This window comes from Urtica dioica, chromosome 8 (genome assembly GCF_054948205.1).
Source record: "Urtica dioica subsp. dioica isolate 48M chromosome 8, U.dioica_male_clone48M_v1_H2, whole genome shotgun sequence".
NCBI classification, from domain to species: domain Eukaryota; kingdom Viridiplantae; phylum Streptophyta; class Magnoliopsida; order Rosales; family Urticaceae; genus Urtica; species Urtica dioica.
Window position 1 is genome coordinate 18,525,197 of NC_142763.1, and position 27,078 is coordinate 18,552,274.

At 39.3% G+C, this 27,078-nt stretch overlaps 2 pseudogenes; both read right to left on the bottom strand.

Moving 5' to 3' along the window:
- Positions 1 to 119: 119 nt before the first annotated feature.
- LOC149388490 (protein DETOXIFICATION 14-like) lies at positions 120 to 4,365 on the bottom strand (annotated as a pseudogene).
- A 7,620-nt stretch (positions 4,366 to 11,985) lies between these two features.
- On the bottom strand, positions 11,986 to 14,692 carry LOC149388491 (phenylcoumaran benzylic ether reductase Betv6-like; annotated as a pseudogene).
- Positions 14,693 to 27,078: the final 12,386 nt, after the last annotated feature.

A 27,078-nucleotide genomic window follows, 5' to 3' on the forward strand; every position in this document is an offset into this window, starting at 1 on the left:
TCCCCAACTCTCAATGCCTCATAACCAGACATCATAGATTCTTCTAACAATCATACTGGGGTCAATAGTCCTTTGACCCTAAGATTGCGAATTTGACAACCTTTAGAAAATGTCAAATTGTTCGGTCTATATTTTCATGCGTGTTCAATTTAAGTTAGTAAAGCTACGTGATCGGTCACTCTGTTATCTTCATCTAAAGATCTTCCTTGAAATATTCTCCTTCTGGCCATCGTTGCCTGCAACATTACAATATCTTACGCGTATCAAAGTCCACAGTTATTAATAATAAAACATTGGAATGGAATGTTAAAAATACTAAGTTCAACCCAAAGTCCATGAATGCTCCAATTACGACGTATTCTTATATCTATATAGCTTATTACTAGTATGGCAATAACTAACAATATCAACCGGTCTATACGATATAAATCATTTAAGAAATATAGATTATATCTTAAACGCCACGAAAGACTAACCTTATTTTCCCAATTTGTGAAAATTATGACTAGAGAAAGAAGAAGTGATTGTAGAAATGAACCAAGCACAATCCCAACCCATAGTCCCGTTCCTCTGAAGTCGAACCAAAATCCGAGTGTGACCGAAATGGGAATTCCGGCGAAATAGTAGGCTCCAAGGTTGACAAAGGCTCCCAAATCTTGCCATCCACATCCTCTGGCGATCCCCGAGAGGACACATTGTAAACTATCGAATACGACCCCAATGCAAATTAGAGCGGCCATTGAGATCACGTATTTCACAACTTCCTCGTCATTGCTAAAAAGGTGACCCAAAACGCTACGGCCGACAAAGAGAGTCGAGCTCACGAGGAGAGCCTCTGAGACCGCAAGTGACATGACTGATTGCACGACAAGCCGAGCTGCTCGAGGATCACCGCCTCCTAATTCATTTGCCACTCTCGTGCTATTCGTAAAACAAATAAAAACAATTTATAAAATAAATCTCTAGTGTTTGAACATGTTAAAAAAAAACATGATAAGAATCTGATGTCAGAAAAATATTAAGAGGCCAAACAAGATTTATAAGGTCACAAGTTACTCTTTGTCGAATTTGACTCATGTTAAGTGAGCTCAAAGAGTCAGCATCATATTATATTAATAATCAAGCACCAAAAATAAAAAGGTCACGTGTTTAATTCTCCATGCTATAGCAACAATTGTTAAGGACGTCCCACGTCGAATAGATAAAAAGACCAAACAAAACATATAAGGTAATTTATATATTATAGTTTTTTTAATTTTTAATTTTTATTGAGCTACGTGATAGGATGAATAAAGATGAGTATGCCTCAAATAATTAACCGTAATTACCTTGCAGCCGCGCTAAGCCCTTCGGGTATTGTGTAAAGGGTAGTGATCGTTGATAAACTGTTTTAAAAAAATTGAAAGACAAATATAAGATATCAATTATTGATCAAGAAATAAATGTTGAGATATCTTTTGTAATAATAGTTTACAAGTTATTGACAGGATATTAAACTCTTGAGTCCCAAAATGACCAATAAAAGTGTACGGAGAATAAATATTAGGAGAATACAATCAGAATTTCAACGGCGTACATACTCTCAGAGAAACGTATACAAACCATATAAGCATGCAAACATAATAATTACATTAATGCTCAAAGTATTCCATCCTAAAATGCATACATATATAGGTCTTTAACATGCAAAATTGAAATAGCCTTGGGAAAAAGAATTATTTATGCATGTGTTTTGTAACGATTGTCCAAACCCAAAATAGTAGTAGTGTATAAATATATAGATATAGAGCGAGATATATAGATCGATGACATACCATATTGACATGACTGAAGACTCAAGCTCGGGATTAGGAAGAAAGCCGGAGAGTATGAGAAGCTCAAATGACCACCACTCAAGGCTTGCAAAATATAAATCAGAAAAGAAAATAAATACAAAAAATTCGGAAATTAGCCAATTTATACATATGAGATTGCTATACAGTCAACGTTTCGTAAATCTTAAATAAATAGCCATAAAAATGACGTGTCATTCCTGATTTACCCTTTCACCGAAATAAAATAGTGAGGTATTTACGTCAATTTACACATGTATATACATGGACATTGTCACTTATCTAAGATTAACGAAACGTTGACTATATATCAATGCGAAACTGTAAATATGACTATATACCTAATAGACTCAAATAAATACATAGTAAACTTATAGGAGCTAATTTAACTTAAAAGGTAAAATGTATGTTACCATGCCATCACCGCAGAAGGAACAACGAAGCGCAAGAACTCTCGGAAACCACATAAAACCTCGAAAGAAAGTGGAGCCCGCGTGGGCTCGCACGAGGGCGAGAATAGCATGTAAAGAGACAACAAAGTCACGTTGAGCCAATAAGAGACACCGATGGACACAGCCGCTCCAAGATGCCCTAGCCCAAACCGAAACACGAGGGTCCAACAGAGCGCCATGTGGCACAAGATAGAGGTGAGCGAGCTCGCCAACAAATGAGCGATAAGGCTCTGCGATTGGAAGTATCGCGCGAGGGGCTGAATGGCTGCGTAGGCAAAGAGCGCGGGGACAAGAAAGAGAGCGAATCTCCCAGCTTCTTTGGATATTGACGGATCTTGTCCCATCCAAATCAATATTTTCCCATAGAAATCCAAAGGAAAGAGAGAGGGAGGCACGTAAACGCAAGGGCTACGATTGCTGTGTTTGTTTGGGCTCCGACCTTTTTGTATTGCTTAGCACCATAGGCTTGGCCGGAGAGAGTCTCCAACGCGCCAGCCATTCCATACTTGCCAAGTCAAATAATCTTCAAAAATTTAGTTTTTTTTTTTCTTTTCATTTGTTTCACTTAAATGAAGGATTTTTTTTAGGGCTGAAACCGGTTTGGTTCAATTTGGTTTAGGCCCGTTTTAGAAATCAAAATTAAATTTTTCGGTTTTCAAATTTTTGGACCAATAACTGGATCGAATTGGTCCAAATCAAAGTTATACAAATTTTTGGTTAACATAATTTTAATAATCGATATCTAGTTTGAAAACCGATTTTAAAAAGCAGTTATCAAGGTCTGAAACTGGTTATCCAAATATCGATTATCCGGTTTCATAACCGGTGTCAGTTCAAACAAAGTTCTTTTCATATAACTTTGTTCCAAATTAGAATAAAAATTAAAAAATCAGTTAATAATTTTTAAAATTGGTTATTCATAACTAATTGTCTCTGTTCAAATTGATTATAGGATTTTAAAACTGATGGCATTTATACTTCGCTATAGCACATAATAATTAAACTATAATTAAAAGGGTCTAGTGGTTATCTAGCTATATGAAACGTTAAATTTTTTGAAATAGCCAACGTTTCGTTAATTTTTTGTAAATAATCATGTAAATCTATTTACGCTATCAAAATAACCAAAAACGCAGAGTAATTTTTATAGTAAATATGGCTATCTACGAAACATTTACAATTTTTTTTACTATTTACAGAAAATTTATAAAACGCTGATTAAAACTCAAACGTTTATCTATATGTGGCCTATATCGGTAAATTTTTGTAATTAAAATTGAACTATTTGATACCGTTTTTCCGTTATATATGTATATTAGCAAGAGCGGACCCACATGAATCATGGGGTGGCCCGTCACCCCAACTTATAAAAAAATAATTAATTATGTGCTTTTTTTTTTCTTTGGTATTTGAATATATTAAATCAAAAGGCCAAAAAGCCCAAAAAGCCTTATTTTAATGTTTTTTTGTTGTAATTTAACTTTAATACCTTATTTTATTGTAATTTGGTATTTTCTTATTTATTCTTCCTGACTTCACTAGTACCGCTCTACTCTTTTGCCGTGACTATTGAGGACTAGGCTTCAAATTGAGAATTTTTTGTTTGGTTGGTTTTTTCTAGATTCAGAACATCAACATCATGGATTTGGAATAGTGACTTGATGTGAGGTATCATTTTTTATTTTGAAATCTATCGGTTTCTTTCACGGAAAATCACAATAAACCCTTACGATAAGGGGTATAAATACTCATAAAATCTGAGTCTCGGCACAGTAACATTAACGGTATCTCAAACCTACTAGTATATTTCTTCTTTTTAATTTCTTTCTAGTTTCTACTATATCAAACAAATAAAATATTATAATTAGAGAAGATGGTTTGATCTGTAGACTTACAAGGAGACTAAAGCCAGTGACGGCGCAGAAGGAAATGGCAATGGCGGCGGATGAAAGATAGAGTTTCCCTAGATGACCGACCATCATTATCGAAATCACTTGCAAGAAGTACTGAGACAAATTCACGACCACCATTGGCCCACTAATACAGCTCAAAGATTTCACTTCTTCCACAATTTCACTCATTAGCCCTAAAAAACCATCTCCCATTTTCTTCTCTCTTTCCACCAACCTCTCTCTTCTCTCCTCTTCCATGCTCTCTCTCTATCTATCTCTCTCTCTCTCCCTCACAATTTTCATCCACGTTTTCTTTTAATATGCCACTTCCATTCCACGCTGATACATAAATAAAAATAACAAACCAATCCACTAAACTCTCTCTCTCTCTCTCTCTCTCTCTCTCTCTCTCTCTCTCGCAAATAATTAATAAAAAAAAGTCAAATCTGGTTTTTGCTACAATGAATTAAGGCCACTTAGTTTATGTTAAGCCGTTTTTTGGTTCAACACTAATGGACACGTGACGTGAGCGGACTTGGCCACGTGTCTTCGAATCTGTGAGATTAGTAATGGGATATTCCTCTTAAAACATTAATGCCTGAAAATGGATCAACACGAAAACCGGTCCGTGGTTCGGTCTAGGGCTGTGATTTTTCCTTCCTGGCCCTTGACAGGGCTGGGATTGGACTTCCTCCTGGAGGCCGAGCTCGCCTATTGGTCGAGCTCGTCCGGAGGTCGAACTAGTCTGGGGGTCGAGCCTGGCCTGGAAGTTGAGCTCGCCTGGGGGTCGAGCTCGCCTGGAGGTCGAGCTCGTCTGGAGGTCGAGCTCGCCTGGGGGTCGAACCTGGCCTGGAAGTTGAGCTGGCCTGGAGGTCGGGCTCGTCTGGAGGTCGAGCTCGCCTGGTGGTCGAGCTCGCCTGGGGGGATCTAGCTCGCCTGGTGGTCGAGCTCGCCTGGAGGCCGAGCTAGTCTGGAGGTCGAGCTCGCCTGGGGTCGAACCTGACCTGGAAGTTGAGCTCGCCCGGGGGGTCGAGCTCGCCTGGGGGGTCGAGCTCGCCTGGAGGTCTAGCTCGCCTGGTGGTCGAGCTCGCCTGGAGGTCTAGCTCGCCTGGGGTCGAACCTGACCTGGAAGTTGAGCTCGTTTGGGGGTCGAGCTCGCCTGGGGTCGAACCTGACCTGGAAATTGAGCTCGCTTGGGGGGTCGAGCTCGCTTGGAGGTCTAGCTCGCCTGGTGGTTGAGCTCGCCTGGGGGATCTAGCTCGCCTGATGGTCGAGCTCGCCTGGAGGTCTAGCTCGCCTGGTGGTCGAGCTCGCCTGGGGGGATTTAGCTCGCCTGGTGGTCGAGCTCGCCTGGAGGTCTAGCTCGCCTGGTGGTCGAGCTCGCCTAGTGGTCGAGCTCGCCTGGAGGTCTAGCTCGCCTGGTGGTCGAGCTCGCCTGGGGGGATTTAGCTCGCCTGGTGGTCGAGCTCGCCTGGAGGTCTAGCTCGCCTGGTGGTCGAGCTCGCCTAGTGGTCGAGCTCGCCTAGAGGTCTACCTCGCCTGGTGGTCGAGCTCGCCTGGGGGGATTTAGCTCGCCTGGTGGTCGAGCTCGCCTGGAGGCCGAGCTAGTCTGAAGGTCGAGCTCGCCTGGTGGTTGAGCTCGCCCGGGGGGTGTGACCGTGCTCCTCGTGAGCTGCCTACGTACCCGCCTTGCGGGATCAAGTCATGACGTAGTTCAGGGGATTCTCAATTCGGAGTGAGTTCGGAGTCCTCTTGAGTTCGGAATGAATTCTGAGTTCAGAGTCCTCTTGAGTTGGGAGAGTGTTTGGCTGAGTGAATTCTGGGGTTGAGAGTCTCTGGGGATGAGAGAGTTTTTGAGTTCCGGGGATTCTTTTTTTGTCGTCCTTTTGAGTTGAGAATGAATGAACTATTTATAGGAAAAGAATCGGTGCTTGGCGCTTGGTTGATGCTTGGTTGGCGCTTGGTTGATGCTTGGTTGGCGCTTGGCGCTTGGCGCTTGGTGCTTGGTTGATGCTTGGTTGCGCTTGGTTGACGCTTGGTTTTTTAGTCATGCGTATTTTTAGCATTTGACTAAATTGCCCTTTTATATTGTAACGTCGTTTTTGCAATTGAGGCGTCGTTTTTACCATAAGAAAAAGACGGTCTAACATTAACCCCCCAGTTTCGCGTGCGACTTGTCGTGTGGGAAACTTTGCTTCTCATCCCCTTCTTTGTTGATTTATTATTTATTTATTCCCACTTCGTCTGTGTGGCCGAGGGAGTGGTTTGTGTAGCCGCGCCTTGAGCGGGCTTCGAGGTGGGTTGGGTTCTCGATGGCCTGGAGGTCGAGCCTGCGTGGAGGTCGAGCTCGCCCGGAGGTCGATCCTGCCTGGAGGTTGAGCTCGCCTGGAGGTCGAGCCCGCCTGGAGGTAGACCCTGGCAGGAGGTCGTTCAGAACTTCTTCGAGATATGCTCGGGGTTCCGTGGGCGCTTTTAGGTTGGTCGGGGACTTGATGGCGTAAGTCCCCTCATCTCAGGTTGCACGGAGTTCTTTGCGATACGTTCGGGGTTTCAATGTTGCGAAACCCCATTTCTCGAACTCCGTGGACGCTTTGAGGTTGGTCGAGGACTTGGTGGCGCAAGCCCCTTTATCTCGGGTCGCACGGAGTTCTTTGCGATACGTTCGGGGTTTTAACGTTGCGAAACCCCATTTCTCGGACTCGGTGGACGCTTTGAGGTCGGTTGGGGACTTGGTGGCGCAAGCCCCCTCATCTCGGGTCGCACTAAGTTCTTTGCGATACGTTCGGGGTTTCAACGTTGCGAAACCCCATTTCTCGGACTCCGTGGATGCTTTGAGGTCGGTCGGGGACTTGGTGGCGCAAGCCCCCCCATCTCGGGTCGCTCTGAGTTCTTTGCGATACGTTCGGGGTTTCAACGTTGCGAAACCCCATTTCTCAGACTCCGTGGATGCTTTGAGGTCGGTCGGGGACTTGGTGGCGCAAGCCCCCTCATCTCGGGTCGCACGGAGTTCTTGCGATACGTTCGGGGTTTCAACGTTGTGAAACCCCATTTCTCGGACTCCGTGGATGCTTTGAGGTCGGTCGGGGACTTGGTGGCGCAAGCCCCCTCATCTCGGGTCGCACGGAGTTCTTGCGATACGTTCGGGGTTTCAACGTTGCGAAACCCCATTTCTCGGACTCCGTTGACGCTTTGAGGTGCGTTTGGGGCTCGATGCCGCGATTGCTATGTCTGTATTCCTGCATTTTCACATGTATGCATATATATATATATATATATTTTTGCGTTGTGCTTGGTGTTTGTCTTACTCTATTAACCCCCCAGTTTTATGCAATTTTGTTGGTCGTCGTCGACCTCGTCCTCGTCCCTGTGCCGGTTTCTCCTCTCGCGGATCCTCCGACTCTCGTAGTACTCCTCGACGGAGATGTGCTGGGTAGCTTGGGAGATGAGCTCTGTCATCGTAGCGGGTCGCTGCTTTACCAGCGACGTCAGAAGGTCGCCAGCCCGTAGGCCGTCGATGAAGGCGTAGACAGCGTCGCCGTCCTCGTAATCATCCACCTTGTTGGACTCCTCGACGAACCGGTTGAGGTAGTGTTGGAGCGTCTCGGAGCTGCCCTGTTTGATCGTCATGAGGTATGATTTTTCCTTTCTCCGGACCCGTGAAGCGGAGAAGCGAGTGAGGAACCTCTCCTGGAGGTCTTCGAACGATTGCACGGACCCTCGCCCGAGCCTTCAGAACCACTCGAACGCGGTACCGGTGAGGGTGAGACAGAATGCCTGGCACATCGTTGACGGGGATTGTCCCGCCATCCTCATGTTGGTCTGGTACTGGTGGATGTGGTAAAGAGGGTCTGTGCTTCCGTCATAGAGCGGCATGGTGGGCGGATGGAAGCTCCCCCCGGTGTCGTTAGCAAGCACGTGTGCCGCGAATGGCGAAGCCATGTCCTCGATCATGCTTCTCACCAAGGGGGTTCTTGTCTGTGCTGCCTGCAACTCTCGGATTTCATCTCTCAACACGTGGAACATGTTAGTTACTTCATCATTTCCGGCATGTATGGTGGTAGGCGCAAATCTGGTGGTACGTTCTCTTTCGTTCGATGCTTGATCGATCAGAGTGATATGTGCTGCAGGCGGCGTTGCCGTAATTGGAGGGGTGAATTCTTGTGGTTCGCCTGTTTCGGGGACGGCTTGGCGTCCCGGGACCTCCCACCGAGCGTTGAGGTGACGTCGTAGATCCGCGTTGGGCCCTAAGCGTCCTGGCGACCCCGTACGTCGCGGCGGAGGAGATCTTCTGATGTGTCCGCTATCTGCTACCTCTTCTCCTTGGCCCAATCTATCGAGAGCAGACCTTCGTGATTCGGCTCCGGCTCCGACAGTGTTGAGGGCGGGACTTCTAACGTCGGCGGTACTTGGGTGTGGCCGAGGTGCTGTGCCTGTTGCCGGGACGACGCTTGGTGGCGAGGTTTCTTGACCGTGCCTAGCTTGAGTTCGGGCCCGTGTGTGAAGTGCTACGCTCTCCGCCTGTTGAGGGGCGTCGCTTCTAGAAGCGGCGACGCGGTTGGACATCCTGCAGGAGATTTTTGCCGGAGGAATCTTCCGGTTATGAAAAGAGACAGTCTACCAGGGAGGCTTGTGATGGTCTCATAGAGAGAGGTGGATTTGCCGGTGGAGAACTCGTGGTTGTTTTCGAGTCCCCCTCCTTCTAGCGCCAAAATGTTAAGCCGTTTTTTGGTTCAACACTAATGGACACGTGACGTGAGCGGACTTGGCCACGTGTCTTCGAATCTGTGAGATTAGTAATGGGATATTCCTCTTAAAACATTAATCCCTGAAAATGGATCAACACGAAAATCGATCCGTGGTTCGGTCTAGGGCTGTGATTTTTCCTTCCTGGCCCTTGACAGGGCTGGGATTGGACTTCCTCGAGCTAGTCCGGAGGTCGAGCTAGTCTGGGGGTCGAGCCTGGCCTGGAAGTTGAGCTCGCCTAGGGGGTCGAGCTCGCCTGGGGGTCGAGCTCGTCTGGAGGTCGAGCTCGCCTGGGGGTCGAACCTGGCCTAGAAGTTGAGCTCGCCTGGAGGTCGGGCTCATCTGGAGGTCGAGCTTGCCTGGTGGTCGAGCTCACCTGGGGGGATCTAGCTCGCCTGGTGGTCGAGCTCGCCTGGAGGCCGCGCTAGTTTGGAGGTCGAGCACGCCTGGGGTCGAACCTGACCTGGAAGTTGAGCACGCCTGGGGGGTCGAGCTCGCCTGGAGGTCTAGCTCGCTTGGTGGTCGAGCTCGCCTGGGGGGATCTAGCTCGCCTGGTGGTCGAGCTCGCCTGGAGGCCGAGCTAGTCTGGAGGTCGAGGTCGCCTGGGGTCGAACCTGACCTGGAAGTGTAGCTCGCCCGGGGGGTCGAGCTCGCCTGGGGGGTCAAGCTCGCCTGGAGGTCTAGCTCGCCTGGTGGTCGAGCTCGCCTGGAGGTCAAGCTCGCCTGGGGTCGAACCTGACCTGGAAGTTGAGCTCGTCTGGGGGTCGAGCTCGCCTGGGGTCGAACCTGACCTGGAAGTTGAGCTCGCCTGGGGGGTCGAGCTCGCCTGGAGGTCTAGCTCGCCTAGTGGTTGAGCTCGCCTGGGGGATCTAGCTCGCCTGATGGTCGAGCTCGCTTGGAGGTCTAGCTCGCCTGGTGGTCGAGCTCGCCTGGGGGGATTTAGCTCGCCTGGTGGTCGAGCTCGCCTGGTGGTCGAGCTCGCCTGGAGGTCTAGCTCGCCTGGTGGTCGAGCTCGCCTAGTGGTCGAGCTCGCCTGGAGGTCTAGCTCGCCCGGTGGTCGAGCTCGCCTGGAGGTCTAGCTCGCCCGGTGGTCGAGCTCGCCTGGGGGGATTTAGCTCGCCTGGTGGTCGAGCTCGCCTGGAGGTCTAGCTCGCCTAGTGATCGAGCTCGCCTAGTGGTCGAGCTCGCCTGGAGGTCTAGCTCGCCTGGTGGTCGAACTCGCCTGGGGGGATTTAGCTCGCCTGGAGGCCGAGCTAGTCTGGAGGTCGAGCTCGCCTGGTGGTTGAGCTCGCCCGGGGGGTGTGACCGTGCTCCTCGTGAGCTGCCTACGTACCCGCCTTGCGGGATCAGGTCATGACGTAGTTCAGGGGATTCTCAGTTTCGGAGTGAATTCTGAGTTCGGAGTCCTCTTGAGTTCGGAATGAATTCTGAGTTCGGAGTCCTCTTGAGTTGGGAGAGTGTTTGGCTGAGTGAATTATGGGGTTGAGAGTCTCTGGGGTTGAGAGAGTTTTTGAGTTCCGGGGATTCTTTTTTTGTCGTCCTTTTGAGTTGAGAATGAATGAACTATTTATAGGAAAAGAATCGGTGCTTGGCGCTTGGTTGATGCTTGGTTGGCGCTTGGTTGATGCTTGGTTGGCGCTTGGCGCTTGGCGCTTGGTCCTTGGTTGATGCTTGGTTGCGCTTGGTTGACGCTTGGTTTTTTAGTCATGCGTATTTTTAGCATTTGACTAAATTGCCCTTTATATTGTAACGTCGTTTTTGCAATTGAGGCGTCGTTTTTACCATAAGAAAAAGACGGCCTAACAGTTTATGAGAAATATTTTTGTATCTTTGAAATTTAGGTTAAATGACGTTTTCATTACCTGCCTTTTCATACTGTCATAAATCTGTTTATTATTAAAGTATATTCTTTATTAATGTTAAAATTATATCTGATAATCAATATTTTGATTGAATTTTTGAATGATAATCAATAGAAGACAAAATTATTAAAATTCTATTTTATATTAATATAGTTAATTAATTAATGTACACATTTTTTACTAATTAAAAATTTAGTAGATAGACCGGAAAACAAGATCATCATTAATTGTTTATATGTTATAAAATCATAGTTCCGACATTTTTCCTGCAGGATATGGGTTCCGTATATAAGGAGAATAAAAGAAAAAGAAACGTGACCAGGTGATCTTAGTAAATGGATCGAAAGATGTAAATGAAGCTTTTTTTATTTTATTTTATGTGATACATCGGTATATATTTTGCAGTTTGTTCTATATATGGCTTGAGAGCTTACGTCAATAGATCTAATGATTTATTGATACGTTGATCAATAAATTCAATAATTTATTGACATGTTTGTCAATAAATATTGTAATTTATTGATATAATTATCAATAAATCAGATGTCATGTGATTTATTTATATGTTTGTCAATATATCTTGTTATTTATTTATACATATCTCAAAAAATTTATTGGCAAAGATTTCAATAAATCTTCGAAGAAAAATTCCAGTAATCTTTGAAGATTTATTTACGTCCAGAAAATTTATTGACAAAGATGTCAATAAATCTTCAAATGAATTCTCAAAGCGTCGAATGAATTTTTTTTTTTCAAAATTACAAAAAAAAAAAAAAAAACTTAGAAAATACCTCGAATGCATTCAACAACTAAATAAAACTTGGTGCCAAAATCTAATAAGTCTATTTTAATCCAAAAATAAGATTATCAATTTTGTGTATTTACGTTTTTAACCCTTTTTCTTTTCTCTCTCACTTTCTCATTCATTTCTCTCTCTCTCTCTCTCTCTCTCTCTCTCTCTCTTGCATGGTTGATAACATGTTTTATTTAGTTGTTGAATGCTCACGGCGTTCACTATGTAGTATTATATATCCGTTCATATAATAGTTATTTTCTTCACATTTATGCATAATATCAACTTTTTGTGTTTGATTTTATGCTCTCCCGAAAATCACTCACACAGAAAGGTAATTTTGAATAAGACACAATTGTGTCAATTTCCATGAGATTAGTCCTACTCACACACGCACATTTCCATGATTAATATGCAGGAAAAAAAAATGGGGACTTCATAAAAAGCACAGCAGATAATAATATTATGATAAATTTGGCACACTTTGACAATTTTACTACATAACAGATAACATTGATATGCAGAAAAGAAGATCAGGCAAAGCGATCGAGATACTCGTCCACCGTAGTGTATTTCACATCGGGGTACAGTTCCGATGACGCCTCGACTCCAAACGATGACTCGATCTCAAAGTTTGTATGATCGCCTTTCACGAAAACCGAGTGGTGGATCGATAGTATTACTTTCAGTGGGATTGGAGACTCTGAAAGAAAATGAGAAAAAAAAATAAAATTAATATACATATATGAAGAGACCAAAATGTTTACAGTACAAAAAATACCTAAAATTTTGTTGATAAGTTGGTCCTCCGAAATGTACTCTTTCTCAAGTGTTTTGCCGATCTTTTTCTCCCAAAGTGAAACAAGGTCGTTGAATGAGTAGATATTGTTCCGTGGCCTAATGTAGAATACTTTGTTCAAGGCTCTCGGATCGTCCACTGCTCTGATTGTGTATGTTCCAATGTCCTCTTCATAGTTGAATATTGCTGTGCAAAAGTTTACATGTCTCATAGAGTTATTATGTTTGCATTATGTTGATTTTACTTCAAAGGGGGAAAAAAGTTACCACCTTTGGGGTTTCCGTCGCCAAAAATGACGACTTTGTCCCTCGGGGGACCCGAGGCTCCGGCTGAGCTAGTGTGGGAAGGATGTATCCGGCGAAGAAGTTGGACACGACGTACGTGAATGGGATTTTCTCGGCTTCTATCGCCCGCCGAATCTTTGCCTTTGTTTCGAAGGCTGTTTTTGCCGGCTCGATCGCATGAACTCGATCCACGTCGTTCCCAAACTCCGAAGGAAAGAATCTCTAAAATACAAAAAAAAAAAAAAAAAAAATTCCCTTTAACCTAGCGTGTGCGTAAATCAACGTTTATAACTTCCCACCAAATTTTAAATGAGATCAAATATTTGTCACTTTTATTTGATTTTATAAATGTTACATGTGGAATCAGGTAACATTATCCCCATTGGCAATAATAATGTTCCCGGATAATTATCACATCAAAATTATATTTCAAATATAAGCTAAAATAAAAAACAAAAAACTATGTGCACCTTGATGTTGCCACTTTCCTTGATGGCCGCGATGATTTTGTCCTGATCCGACAATTGAAGATGACCAACGGTGGATATGACCACATCGACTTGTTTGACTGCGTTGACCAAACTGCCGTGGTCATACAAGTCGCCGTGGACTAATTTCACGCCCAACGACTTGAACTTGTCAACGGTTTCAGATTTTTGTGGGTTGGTCAACGTGGAGTCGCGTACGAGAACAAACGTCTTGTGCCCGGACTTCACGCTGGCCTCCACTATGAACTTGCCGATGTGTCCTGTCCCTCCGATGATCAGGATCTTGCTCTTTTCGACGGCCATGATCGATTACGTGGATAATAATCTAGGGGTTGGTGATCAAGCTACAAAAGGGGAAATGGTGAGGAGTTATATGAAATTTTTCTCTTCTTGACCGTTATTTATAGGCTTTGTAGCACCGGTAGTGTAGGGATTGTTTTCTTCTCTATCTAAATGTCTAGGATTATAGAATATATATAATTATTGTGATATATTTTAATTGGGGTTCAAAGGGAATATAGACAGAAATTGGGCTAGGTTCTTGCTAGATTTCTATTTACCCCGTCAACCTAACAAGATACATTTAATGGTGATGTTTTTAAGCTCAAAATGAATATAGACAGATATTCATGTAGGTTCTTTCTTATTTTTCTTTTTTACTTGACATCTTAACAAGATAGGAATGATGAGACATTCGTCACACACTCGCGCAACCACCGAGTTGCTTTTTTCTTTTTCATTTAAGAAGTGCTCTCTCATGAGTCTCGAATATCAGAGCCATGTTTTTGTTTGTTTGTTTTGTGTGTGTTCAACGAGGTAATTGGATAGATATCAATAAATCCGTCCCACGCATTGAATTTTCTGTAACTAACGGCATCTCTCGTCTTTTCTGTTGAACTTGGTCTCTTACCGAATAATAAACTTGTTTAATAAATATTTTGTATGAAGTAATGGTTGCCAAATACGTTACTTGAGTAGGTATTATTTTTTAAAAATAAATAATACAATCGTCCACTTAGTAAATGGCCCATATTTTATGTCAGTTGCTGTGTTTATTATTATACCATTTAATTCAAGAAAGCACGTGTAAAATTTTCTAAGTTGTAACAAAATAAAATATGTATAAAAACACAAAATCTATTCGCTGAATTTTACAAGAAAATCAGTTATAGGAATTTTGTACCCATTAAAATGTTGAAGTTAAAAAAAAAAAGACAGAAATATTATAGAAATGCATATAAAATAACTTACGTGATTTGTAATGTTTGTTAGGCCACCTGCAATATGATAAGAGCTAGAAAATATATTAGCAAAATTAATATGTGTCGCAACATCAACGTGTAGACAGAAAGTACATGAAACAACATTGGACCTGATGACTCTTATTATTAGAAAGAGCACAGTGCAAAGTGCAAAGATTATAGAAGTAATTGAGTTTCTCCGGATATGTTCCTTCAATGAAAAGAGGGAGAGGAATATGTGAGATAAACGTCTAATAAATAATTTACGGGACATTGTTACCTGATACATTTTTTGATGCTAGTTGCTACAAAAATATTTGCACAAACCGAAGTATATATAAGTGAAACTAAAGAGACGTGTAGTACATGAATGATTTTTTTATGTCGGCAAGGGTAATCTTCAAATGCATGCAATGTGACGTGTCATACAAAGAAATATGTATGCAAAGGAAAAAAAATGAGACAACAAAATAACAACAGGGATGTAGTAATTATATTACTCATAAGCCTTAGACTAATAATGACGTTAGTATATATTCAAACTGAATAGAAAAATAAGTGGCACATTGATTTCAATAACGTTTGGTTTTATCATGTGCAATTTATAGTCAAATTAAACAAACAAACAAAAAATAGGTGTTGATCTCAATAACTTTAGTTTTTTTGTTAGTTTTTTTATTATTTTTTTTTTACTTTTTTGCATGTATTGCACAAGTGTCGAATACACATAAATTATATTAAAATTAGAGATATAATAATCTTAGTTAGGTGATTTAAAGTGGAAAAATTTAAATAAGAGATTAATATGGGGTTCCGTTTTAGTATAGTAGGATAAGATAAAGTGTATAGCCATAAGGAGGAGGAAATGAGTGGATATATTAAGAACAATAAAACAAATTAGGATAACTACATAGTTACATAACCCCCAAAATAATTATGATAAAATATGTTTGAAGTTTGATCATACCGAGACGAACACATTCTGATCGTTTATGAGAAAGATGATCCTCAAACCATAATACATAGGCTTTAGATGGAACCCCACACCTTTAAGATGGTATCAGAGCGGGGACCATTCTCGGTTGTGGGCTACCTGATCGGGCCTATACTTCACGCTTCCAGTGCCTGTGCCTGTGCGCGTGAGGGGGTGTATCAAGGATAGTCCCACATCGACTGGGTATTACGATCCTGGGGCTCTTTATAAGGCTTGTGGATTACTCCTCTAATTAACAAGCTTGGTTTTAGATGCAACCCCACACCTTTAAGATCTTGAAGAGAGAGAATAGTGTTGAGAAAGCAAACATATTTTCTCATTGATTGAATGATTGCAATTACATAGTATAGAGTAGTTATACCGTTCTAACGTTGCCCAGCAGTTCTATCTAACTCTTCTAACTAATCTGCCACGTAGCTTTATTCCATTGGTCTTACAGGATTGTGCCGGACTTGGATTTCCTTCGCGACCACCTTGTCTCTAACAAAAAAGAGTTTCCGTTCGATGTGCTTCGCTAGCATCACAGTGCTAATAAGGTTGTCTCACCATACTATATAGGAGACTTGGACATTGGGACTCAAAGTTCTGTCAAACCTCTATGCTTGATCGCAACATGGTTTGCTGTTTCTTGGATCGCCATGTGATGAGATTGTGATGACTTTGACGTTGACCTGCGATCATCAGGGTCAGACGCCTAGTCGGCATCAAATCACTGCAGACCGAATTTTTGTGTGCCTTTGAGATATCTCAGGATCGATTCGCAAATTTTACACTCCAATGCTCTTCTTGGGTACATTAAATGAAGTGAAAAGGCTCTATTTAATATGGTAAGAGAGTTCAGGGTGAGTTATGATAACATATTGCATATATTGTTGTGGACATATTGGCTTTTTGGAGAAGATCACCGATGTACTTGCTTTGAGTGAGCAAAACGCCATTGTTGGTGTGAGTGGCTTGAATCCCAAGGAAGCAGTCAAGCTCGCGGAGATCCTTTAAGGTAAAGGAATCATTGAGTTGCTGAACAAAGACTAGTCTGACTTGGCACTAGTGAAGCCAAAAGACTGCAATGCCTTTTGAAGCCTATCAAACCAGACTCTTGGAGTCTGCTTAAGACTGTAGAGAGCCTTTTCCACCTTACAAATTTGGTGCAACGAGCCAGATTTTTTAAACTTTTGAAGATTAGCCATGTAAACCTCTTCAGTGATTTCACCATTTAGGAATGCGTAAACGACACATCCAACTGTGAGATATGCCAGCCTTGGGTAAGAGCCAATGTAAGAATAACTCTAACTCGGGTCGGTTTGATGAATCTTGTAAGGTTCATCATAGCAAATTTGTGTTAATTAATGTTAATAGTTTGCTAGACTTACATGATTTTGGAGGTTTTTTTTTCTTTCTATTGAAGAGTAGCGATTATTTTAAAACGAGAATTAATTGATATTCGTGTATTAGGCAAGTAGTTACATAAATTGTGGGATTTTAATTATCTTGGTTTTTTTATTATTATTAATTATGAAATTAAACAAAAGAATGGTATTTGGGTAAAAGGCTAGCAGTTAATAACATGATTATTTAACTAAAACTTGTATTGCCTTCAATCCAAGTTCCAACACACAAAGATTGTTCGTAAGCAAAGATCACGAATTACATACGGAGAACCAATACAAAATTAGAACCAATACCTGCGTTGTTTCCTGAACTGAGATCCATTATGTCTCCCCTCTCTCTCTCTCTCTCTCTCTCTCTCTCTCTCTCTCTCTATATATATATATATATATATATATATATATATCTTTATTCGCAAGCTATAGAATCGATGTTTATAGACTCATCGCGGAGAGTCCGATTAAAAAAAGGAAAAATGACGGAAAGTTCCTCGAACACAATGGGCCGCATAAAGTTACACGCAGTGGGCCCAAAATACCTTCAAGCAACAAGGCCCATTTTCAACAAGAATGTGTAAACGTTGGAAAATTACAATACTAACGCTTATAGGCTTCTTTCAAAACATTATAATGTTTTTCTTTTTTTTTTTGAAATATTTAGGATGTTAATACATTCAATATACACTCTTTAGTATATATATTACACAATTATACAATTTCAGTCTACATATTTTAGTATACAATTTCAGTCTACTGTATAAAAAAAATTAAAGTGATAACAATGATAAGAGTATACAAAATAATTGAATGAGCGAAAGACACAAATACTGCTTCAAAAATGTTAATTTCGATGATAAAATTAATAAGAGCGTTCATTTTGCAGGTGCGTTTGCGCTTGGCCAATTTTGACGCATGTAGGTAAAAACTCAAATTATGATGATGAAATCATGAATTAGGACTATCAACATAATTGCAATCTGTATTGTATAATTTTGTAATAATTTTATTGAGCACTGCAGTTAAATAGCCTTCTTTAATCGTTGAAATTTTATTTTAACAGCCAACGTTCGATTGATAATTGAAAATTCGTTACTCAACTTATGAACTAATCGAAAGGGTCAAAAATACCTTTTGACCGGTTTTAAATTAAAAAATAAATAAAATAATAAATTATTTACATGGCAGTTTTTTTAACTTAATTAATATTTAATTAATTTTCTTTCTCCATATAATTGTTGATAAGTGTTAATGACAGTTTATCATAGTTTTGTTTTTTGTTTGTTTAAATTGATTAATGGTAGTTTAACAAATGGGTTTTAGAATTACTTGTTTTTTTACGCTATAGTGGTTTAATAACACACTTTTTTATTTAAAATATTCAGAAATGAAAGCTTACCCATAAATAATTGAAATCATACATGCATGCATTATACAAAGAATAATCAAACACGTGCAATTTATGATACTATACATAACAAAAAATTGAAACGTAAAAGTCCTTGAATGCTCTATTTCCTGGATTCAGGCTGAAATACAGCTCAATTAAAAAATAAGTATTAATTATTAACTATACGAGATTTAGAAAGAAAAAATCAGAAACCCATAATTGATAATTGTAGTAACTGTTATTACCAATTATTAATCATACGTGATAAAAAAAAATAATAATAAAAAAAACCCAAAACTCAAGAATGAATTCATAGAATCATCAATCAATATGAAAAACCACACACAATTCCGAGCCCAATACACCAAAACCTGCCAAGAAAAAAAAACACCATTAATCATAAAACAGTCCTTCAACTGAATCCACAGGCTTTCCGTGCTATCACCTTTGGCGGTTCCATCGCCGAAGATAGTGACACAGTCCCTCGGAGGAGAGCTCAGACCGGGCTGGACGAGCGAGGGAAGGAACATCCTCATGAAGTAGTTGCAGCATATATGTGTAGGGAATTCCCAGGGATTCGATCAGGCGGCGAATCTCGGCTTTTCTCGAGTAGAAACCGCCGTCAATATCAGAAACTCGAGCCCGATCTGGATCAACTCCGAATTCAGACGGAATAAACCTCTACCAAATTACAAAAACAATGAAGACTAATCAAACAGAGTTCACTTCACCTAGGACCCAAAATATGTCAATCATTCACAATTCGATTCACCTTTAACATAAGGAAAATCCGTGGAACTGAAATTCTCATAATTAATCACGACTGAGATAGAAGAGGAAGAGAAAAGCGAAACTGACCTTGATCGAACCAGATTGGTTGATGACTTTGATCAGAAGCTTCTGAGAGAGAGCTTCCTTGCTCGGTACTGCGGAGATTACGACATCCACTTGCTTCTCGGCCTCGACCAGACTCTGCTCGTCCTCCAGAGAACCCTGAGCGATACATAGTGAGCGAGAGAGCCAAAATGCAGAGACTTCCAAGTCATAAGTGAATTTTTAGACTTGTGTGAGCAAGTTCTTAGTGGAACGATTTTTTGTGGTACAAAGTGGCGCGTTGGCTCTTTTCCTTCTATGCAGCATTGGAATTTTCTCTGTTCCCTCTCCTGCCTCCTGGCGGTAGTGAGATATTAATAAGAAATTTAAGTTTCTTTATAGAAAAATGAATTCAACTGTGTTCTTGATGACATGATGTGGAGATTTAATTCAACAGTTTCCTTTTTTTTTTATCTTTTATTTATTTCTTTTACTTATTTATTATCAATATTTCTTATGTATATTATATATAATACAAATATATATATAAAGCTTTGAATATATATATATATATATATATATATATATATGCGTATAACTTATCATAATTTTTTATTTTTAAAATATATTAGGATTTGGAGACATATATTTTGAGTTTTTTCAATTTTGTTATAAGATTTGTGTCAAGATATTAGTCGGTTCGGTATCATCGGTAGTCGGTATTGAAATTGTTACAGGATATCCATCGATATATCAGTCGGTAGTCGATATATAAAAAAAAAATCAAAACCTCGGTATCGGTACCGGTATCGATATTTTAATCCTTGGGCCTAACAATTTAACCCTATCAGTAAATAATAAAAGGCCTAAGGATATTAAGGTCTTATCGGCCGTCCCTGCGGGGTCAGCCTGTGACCGGACCATCGCATACGACGTCCTCTTCTTCGTAGACAAGATCTATTCCGTGACTGGGAGCCTGAAGGACAACTGCCAAGTGGACCGATTCGTCCTCGGTGCGACGTGTGCGAGCTTGAGTGGGACCCGCAAATCTGTTGCAAGGAGTGTAAATTCATTGCCCATGTTCATTGGTTTTCCCGAGGTATGCTGTGTATATGAATTTCCTTCCATAACTTCTTTCTTATTATTCTTTCTGAATTATAAATGGATGTTTACATGTCCTGATGATGATGCTCTTGGTAAAAAAAAAACAAATTGCTTTCCTTTTCTCATGTCTTGGTAATTTTGGCTCCAAAATATTCATTTAATACGTGGCTCGTGAGATCGTCCAGAACTTTAGATGTTTTTGTTAGGACTGGAAATATAATTTATATATTGATTGTTACTTGGTCTATAAATAGAGGTTAGAATTAATCATTTACCTTTGTGCAAGGCTTAGCCTTCTGAGAGAGTTTGGGGTCTCTCGAATTCCTTGATTATCTATTATCTTCAAGGTTCATATCAGCTTTTTTTTTTTCTCCTGGTGAAAGCTAAAAACACATGTAAAATGTTACAACTATAAAAATTATACCCTTGTGCCGCTCTATTGCGCTTTACTGTTTTATCAATATAAAATTAAAACTCTCAAGGACTTGCAACTAAATCCCTCGATCTTCTAAGGAAACGACTTTGTTCTTCTAAGTTTCTGTAGTGTTATTTACTGAATGTTGGGAGTGAACTAATCATAAAAGATAGAGCTCTGCTGTTTTTAGATGAACAAAATATTGAAAGCACAAGCTAAAAACATGGTAAATTGAGTACTCGTATTCATGTTGATCGATGATGATCTACATTCTTGTGCCACTAAACTATAAGCCTAAATCCAAGAGTAGGGACAAAATATTATAAGTAAATTTATCGTTCACAATGTGATTTCAGTGTTCTAAGAATAAAAATAAATGTGAATCATCAGAAGAACAATGTTTCGCTGACGTGTTTATAATTTTTTTTTCTTTCGGTATACTAGATTCAAAAGACACTGACAAGAGAGTTGAAAGACGTTGAACTCAAGGTCGTGGGAGAAAATCCACGGGATTCCAAGGACGAACCGGACACGAACGAAATAGGAGAAACCGAGGAAGACAAAATCATAACCAGACTATCCGAAAAGGAATAAGAAATCATGCTTTCCAGCTGCAAACTTGACTACATTCACCTCGTTAGAGAAACAAAATACATTCTCTGAAATTATATTTTTATATTTTTTTGGTCAAAAATTCATTCTTAGATATTTTGTAACTAAGAGGTACGTTTTTTATATTTCATAACTTATGAGGTATATTTTATAAAATTTCTCTTACCAAAACTCTATTATATTATATGATATTGTTGAAGTTTTTCAATGTTAAAATTTTGAAATCAAATATATAGCTTTTATATTAAATAAATAATAGTACACTAGATCTAATATAAAACTATTCATTTGATATAAAAATTACATTAAATATTAACATATTATTTTAATTTAATTAATTCATTATTCGTAATGAAAAATATATATTTTGGTTAATCCAAACTTAATTAATTTATTTTTTATTGTTTGAAAGTTTATTCATAAATAAAATACAATCACGGTAGTAATACTACAGGAAAGTGGCCAGTTTTCAGATAAATTTATTTTTATAGGAGAATGATTATTTTGTGACAATGTTGTCACAAAATATACAATATGATAAAAAAAATTCGCAGTACTAACTTTACATGATAATATCATAAATAATAACAAAATTGCATCCTATGTCCATCTCCCTTATTTTGACCCTAAAGTCAAATACAAGACACACACTAACATCCTATCCTAACTTATAAGAAGCTCCACCACAAGATCTTATTTTGTTGCATTACTACTAGAGAGTACATACTTCAATCAAGTTCAAAGACATTACTAGCCTTCTTCTTAGTCGCTAAAAGACAATCGATAAAATTTTAATTTATATGTAATGATTTTTTGTCGTCCAATAAATAATAATGGGTAATGACCGTGCTACCTCCAAAACCTTTATTTTATGGTGTAACCTTAACCGTTAAAATCGAGCACCAATGTTCTCTATCTTAAAATTTAATTCCTTACATTGACACACTTACATAATTTTAACACGTCAAAAACTATATTCGCCTATGTTGGGCGACTAACTAACAACTCATCATTGGTGTTAATATAAAAGTATGCTTAATTGACTTTGATTTAGCATATTATAAGCAAAACTAAACAAAAAAAAGCATTTGGCATGCATACTTAGAAATATTTGACCACAAAACATATCGAGTTTGAGAAGCACTTGGTAGCTATAGTAACACGTGGTAAGGTCAATAATTTGGAGGATTCAAATAAAAATAAGAGAAATACTTAAAATGTATGGACACACTATGCTCAAGTATGGAGAGCATTGGCTTTATGCTCGTCATTATTTGCTCTTTGTCCATGGACTATATTGACAAGCTCATGTGATTATGTCAATGCCTCGATGTAAAAATTAATATAAATATCTCTTGCATGGAGGAATTGAAAAAAGGGTCCCTTATATTTTTATCAAAATAAAATGTATAATCACTATTATATAGAACAATATACGACGACCCGCTTTTCGGACCGTCTTACTTATCTTATTTTTTAAACTTTAGAAAATTCTTTAGAAAACTTGGAGGAATTTTTTTTTTTAAAACACATCGAATCAAGGCGAACTAAAATTTTAAATATCTTGAAAAGAAACAAAAGCATTTAAGAAAAATATGAAGATTGCATATTGAACACTTCATGAGAAGTACTTAACCAAAATTGAAAATACGAATTTAAAACTAAACATAACGGGAAAAATACTAAAACATAATCCATAATATAAATCTCAACCAAAATATAAAACTCTGTGAAACTTCGAAGTAAATGAAAATAAAAACCTTTAAAAATGATTTCTTAAAACTCGTAGCGGAAAACTTATTTCTTAATAACGAAAACAAAACTTTAAACTTTATTTCTTAATAACTTGTAGCGGAAGACTTAATTCGTGAATGGAAACCATGACCCAACCCTTTCGCTATCAACGCCGCTAGCCCGCCCTGCTCAGTTCCTTGTAAGATGTTTACCTACAACACAAACGTATATTTTTTTCGAAGAGATGAGCTTACGCTCAGCGAGAATAATATAAAGCTCACAAAATAAAAAGAGTAATGCTATGCATGAACCGGTTATTAGTATTTTAAAACTAATTGATGACTTGATCTTTTTTTTCTTGATTCTATCAACTTTTAATTCGGGGTGCTCCTAGGGTAGTCGTACATATTTCAGTGCACACTTTAGAGACGAAGATATGGGGTTGCAAGGTCCCACACTTCGCTCTATCTTATAAACTTATTAGGGCCTCGGCCTGAGAAATTTCCCCATTTGGGCCCATAAGTCGGCTCGAGAAATTCTCCTTAAGACCTCCGTAGCTCGAGGCAGTACGACTCCCTTTCTTATCTTTATCTTTTCATTTTTTTTCGTTACATGCACGAATGACGTATGACATACAAAATACATGATAACATGACTAGAAAAAGAACATGATATAAGTATTCTAATTTATAACATATCATCACATACCATACCATATCATATCATATCATCACATAACATACCATACCATATCATATCATAAACTCATCATATCATAACACACTACTAGAAATATGAAATTTAGCTACGGAAGTATTAGCGACGGCTTAATCGTTGCTAATTTTTCGTCGCTAATCACCCTTTTAGCGACGAATTTATCGTCGCTAATTATTTGGTGCCAAAACTTCTAAAGTTTCGCGGCAAAGACAATTAGCGACGATATTTTCGTCGCTAATTATATCTATTCGTCGCTAAGTTCGCGGCAAAGACAATTAGCGACGATATTTTCGTCGCCAATTATATCTATTCGTCGCTAAGTTCGCGGCAAAGACAATTAGCGACGATATTTTCGTCGCTAATTATATCTATTCGTCGCTAAGTTCGCGGGAAAACAATTAGCGACGATATTATCGTCGCTAATAGTTTGGAATTAATATCGAATTAATTTCGAATTTTAACGAAATTTAAAGAGGGAAAAATCCCCCCAAAATAATTTAAATGAAATGATTTAGAGACGATAAAATCGTCGCTAAATGTTTAAAAAAACTATTAGCGACGATTAAATCGTTGCTAAATGCCTGGTTATGAACTGAAAATTTAAGTTCATTTAGCTACGAATTTTAAACATTTAGCGACGATTTAATCGTCGGTAAATGTCTTTAAATACTAGATCGCGTATTAGTTTCCCCCATTTTTCCCAGACCTAAAAATTAAAATTTCTCCAATCTCTCCCAAAAACCCAGTTCTCCTCCGACGAACCTCCGTCCTCTGCCGTCGTCCGCCGTCCCCGAAGCTCCGGTAAGTCGCTCTCTCCTCATGTCTCTCTCTCCTCACATCTCTCTCTCCTCACGTCTCTCTCTCTCTCCTCAGATCTGTCTCCCCTCTCTCCTAATTAATTGGATTAGGAATTAATTTGAAAATGGATTTGACAGTTGAGTTTTGAAATCAATGAATAATGATTTGAGATTGATTTTTTTTTGTTCGGGCTCGGCTTTTTGCTAGTTAATCTTGAAGTTGAAATTTAAATTTTATGACGAGTTAGAAAATTTTAATGACAAGTCTAGAAATTTTTATGACAAGTCTAAGGATTTTGTGACAAGTTAGTTTGATTCGTGTTTGGTTGTGTGACTTGTTTGGGTTCGCATAGTTCGCAGCAGGCTCTGTCGACCCACAGCCAGCAGACGACGCCCGGCGGTGTCAGTCGGCTGATGAGCAAATTGTAATCCCGCCGCACCATGCAGAGTTTCAGCGCCAGCAGAAGAGCGTTTCACATCGAGGCGGGGGAAAACGAGTGGTGGGACGACGAAGCAAAGGTCGCGACTAGTGTTTTATTACATATTTTGCATATAGTAGATTTTTATTTGCATATTTGTCGATAATCGAAATCGTAACCGTATTTTATATATAAGTTCATTTCGATAATATAATTTGATTTTTATTTGATTTTTCATTTTAGAATTTCATAAACGAAAAACAAAATAAAAAATAAATAATTAACGACGATAAAAATTAATAAGTTTAAAAATCGAAAAAAAAAGTTTTTAATTAGCGACGACAAAGTCGTCGCTAATTATTCAAAAATTAACTTATTAGCGACGACTTTATCGTCGCTAATTCGCGCGCGAAATTTCCCCGTGTCAATTATCGACGATTAAGTCGTCGCTAAAGAATTAAAAAAAATCTCGTTTAAACATTTAGGGACGACAAAATCGTCGCTAATATCGTCGGTAAATGTTTAGCGACGATTAATTCGTCGCTAAATATATTTAGGCACGGACATTTAGCGACGATAAAAATCGTCGCTAAATACATTTAGCGACGATTAATGGGTTATTAGCGACGAAAAAATTGTCGGTAATGGTGAGATTTGTTGTAGTGACATATCATTCATAATTTATCATATCATATCATACCATAACACACATATGTCAAACAATAAAACAATAACAATTTCAAAAAAATATTATAAACTCATTCAGATCATATAATACTTAATATATTTTTTGAACTAATCTGTGTTGTAGTGAGATTATTCTCACCTTGACAAAACGAGAATAAAGCTCTCTGGGTCGAAGACGGATTGGAAGCTCTACTTGACTCGAAACCTAATCGAGGTAAAAGACTATCAGGGATCAACTAAGAAAAGGATTCAAGACATACTTTAGATTCTGGAAGTTTTCAGAAACGACATTCAACGTGAAATTACGAAAATACCCTTGGTTATTAGGGTTTCGGTGAAAAACTAAAACTCTGAGAAAACTCTGACAATAGGTGGCAGCTTTGTTTTCTTTTGCTTATAATAGCACTAAAAAACTGCCACCTATTGTTATTTTTCTAGTAGTGTAATATCCTCTTTGAAAGCTCTTTCTCTTATTTTCTTATTCCCATCTCTCAAGCTCAACACACAAATGGCTTCCAACACAATGTCGACATGGATCGTCAAAGAAAACAAAGCGTTCGAGGACGCTTTGGCCGTGTTCGACAAAGACACCCCCGACCGTTGGGTCAATGTCGCAAGAGCCGTTGGCGGCGGAAAAACTCCCGAGGAAGTGAAAAGGCACTACGAAATCCTCTTCGAGGATGTCAACCGTATCGAGGCCGACCAACTTCTGCTACATGAATACAATATCATGCATGGTAGGGTCTTTTTTAAATAAAAAAAAAGCTACTTTTTCCCGTCCGCAAAACAAAGCCTAGCTAGATTTTTGTCCCAGGATAGTGTCTCTCAATATCTAAAGCTCAATCAGCATTAACTTCTTACCTATATACTGATAAGAATCTGTAAACAAAAAGAAAATGGAGAAGAAAAAAAGAGCCTTCCTAAATATAACTAACTGAGGCTAATTCCTAAGGGGATTGTTTTTTTTTCTTTTTCACGTATTTAATTACGCTTCATTTAGTTATTAATTTTTTTTTCATTGCAGGATGAGAAACCTCAAGCAGCTCAACTAGCACAATGCACTAATAACCAAACTTTTCTGTTCTAATTATTCGTAATTTCGTAGCTATGCATGTAATTCGTAAATGTTGTTTTCTATTTCTTCTCTATTATATCCGTCCGTAGCTCCTTAATTCGTAATTGTTGTAATTCGTATTTTCCAGTTAATCAGTAGTCTCTCTCATTCTCTGTCTTTCTAATATCAGCATGTCACATTTCTGATCCAAATACTAAATCGCAATGTAAAGTCGTCGAAAAAAATACGAAAAAGTAACACAGAAACCGTAGTTCAAAAAGCAGAAGAAGAAAGCAAAAATTATAGTTTTGTTGGTCGTTTGCTTCTCTTTAATATTTAGATAACAACATGGACTTTAAAATGAAAACTATAGTTTTGTTTGCTTCTCTTTAAGAAGCCATGAATGTAGTGCAGCTCCGAAAATGAGGAGAAATTGTTGGAAAATGTTGGTATTTAATACCAAGTTAATGGCTGATTTGTGGCAACAATTTGAGTGAGATCCACTCATCGGATTTGAATAATTCGAAGTGCTACGTATTCCTTGTAACGAGAGGTATAAATTGAATATTTGTTT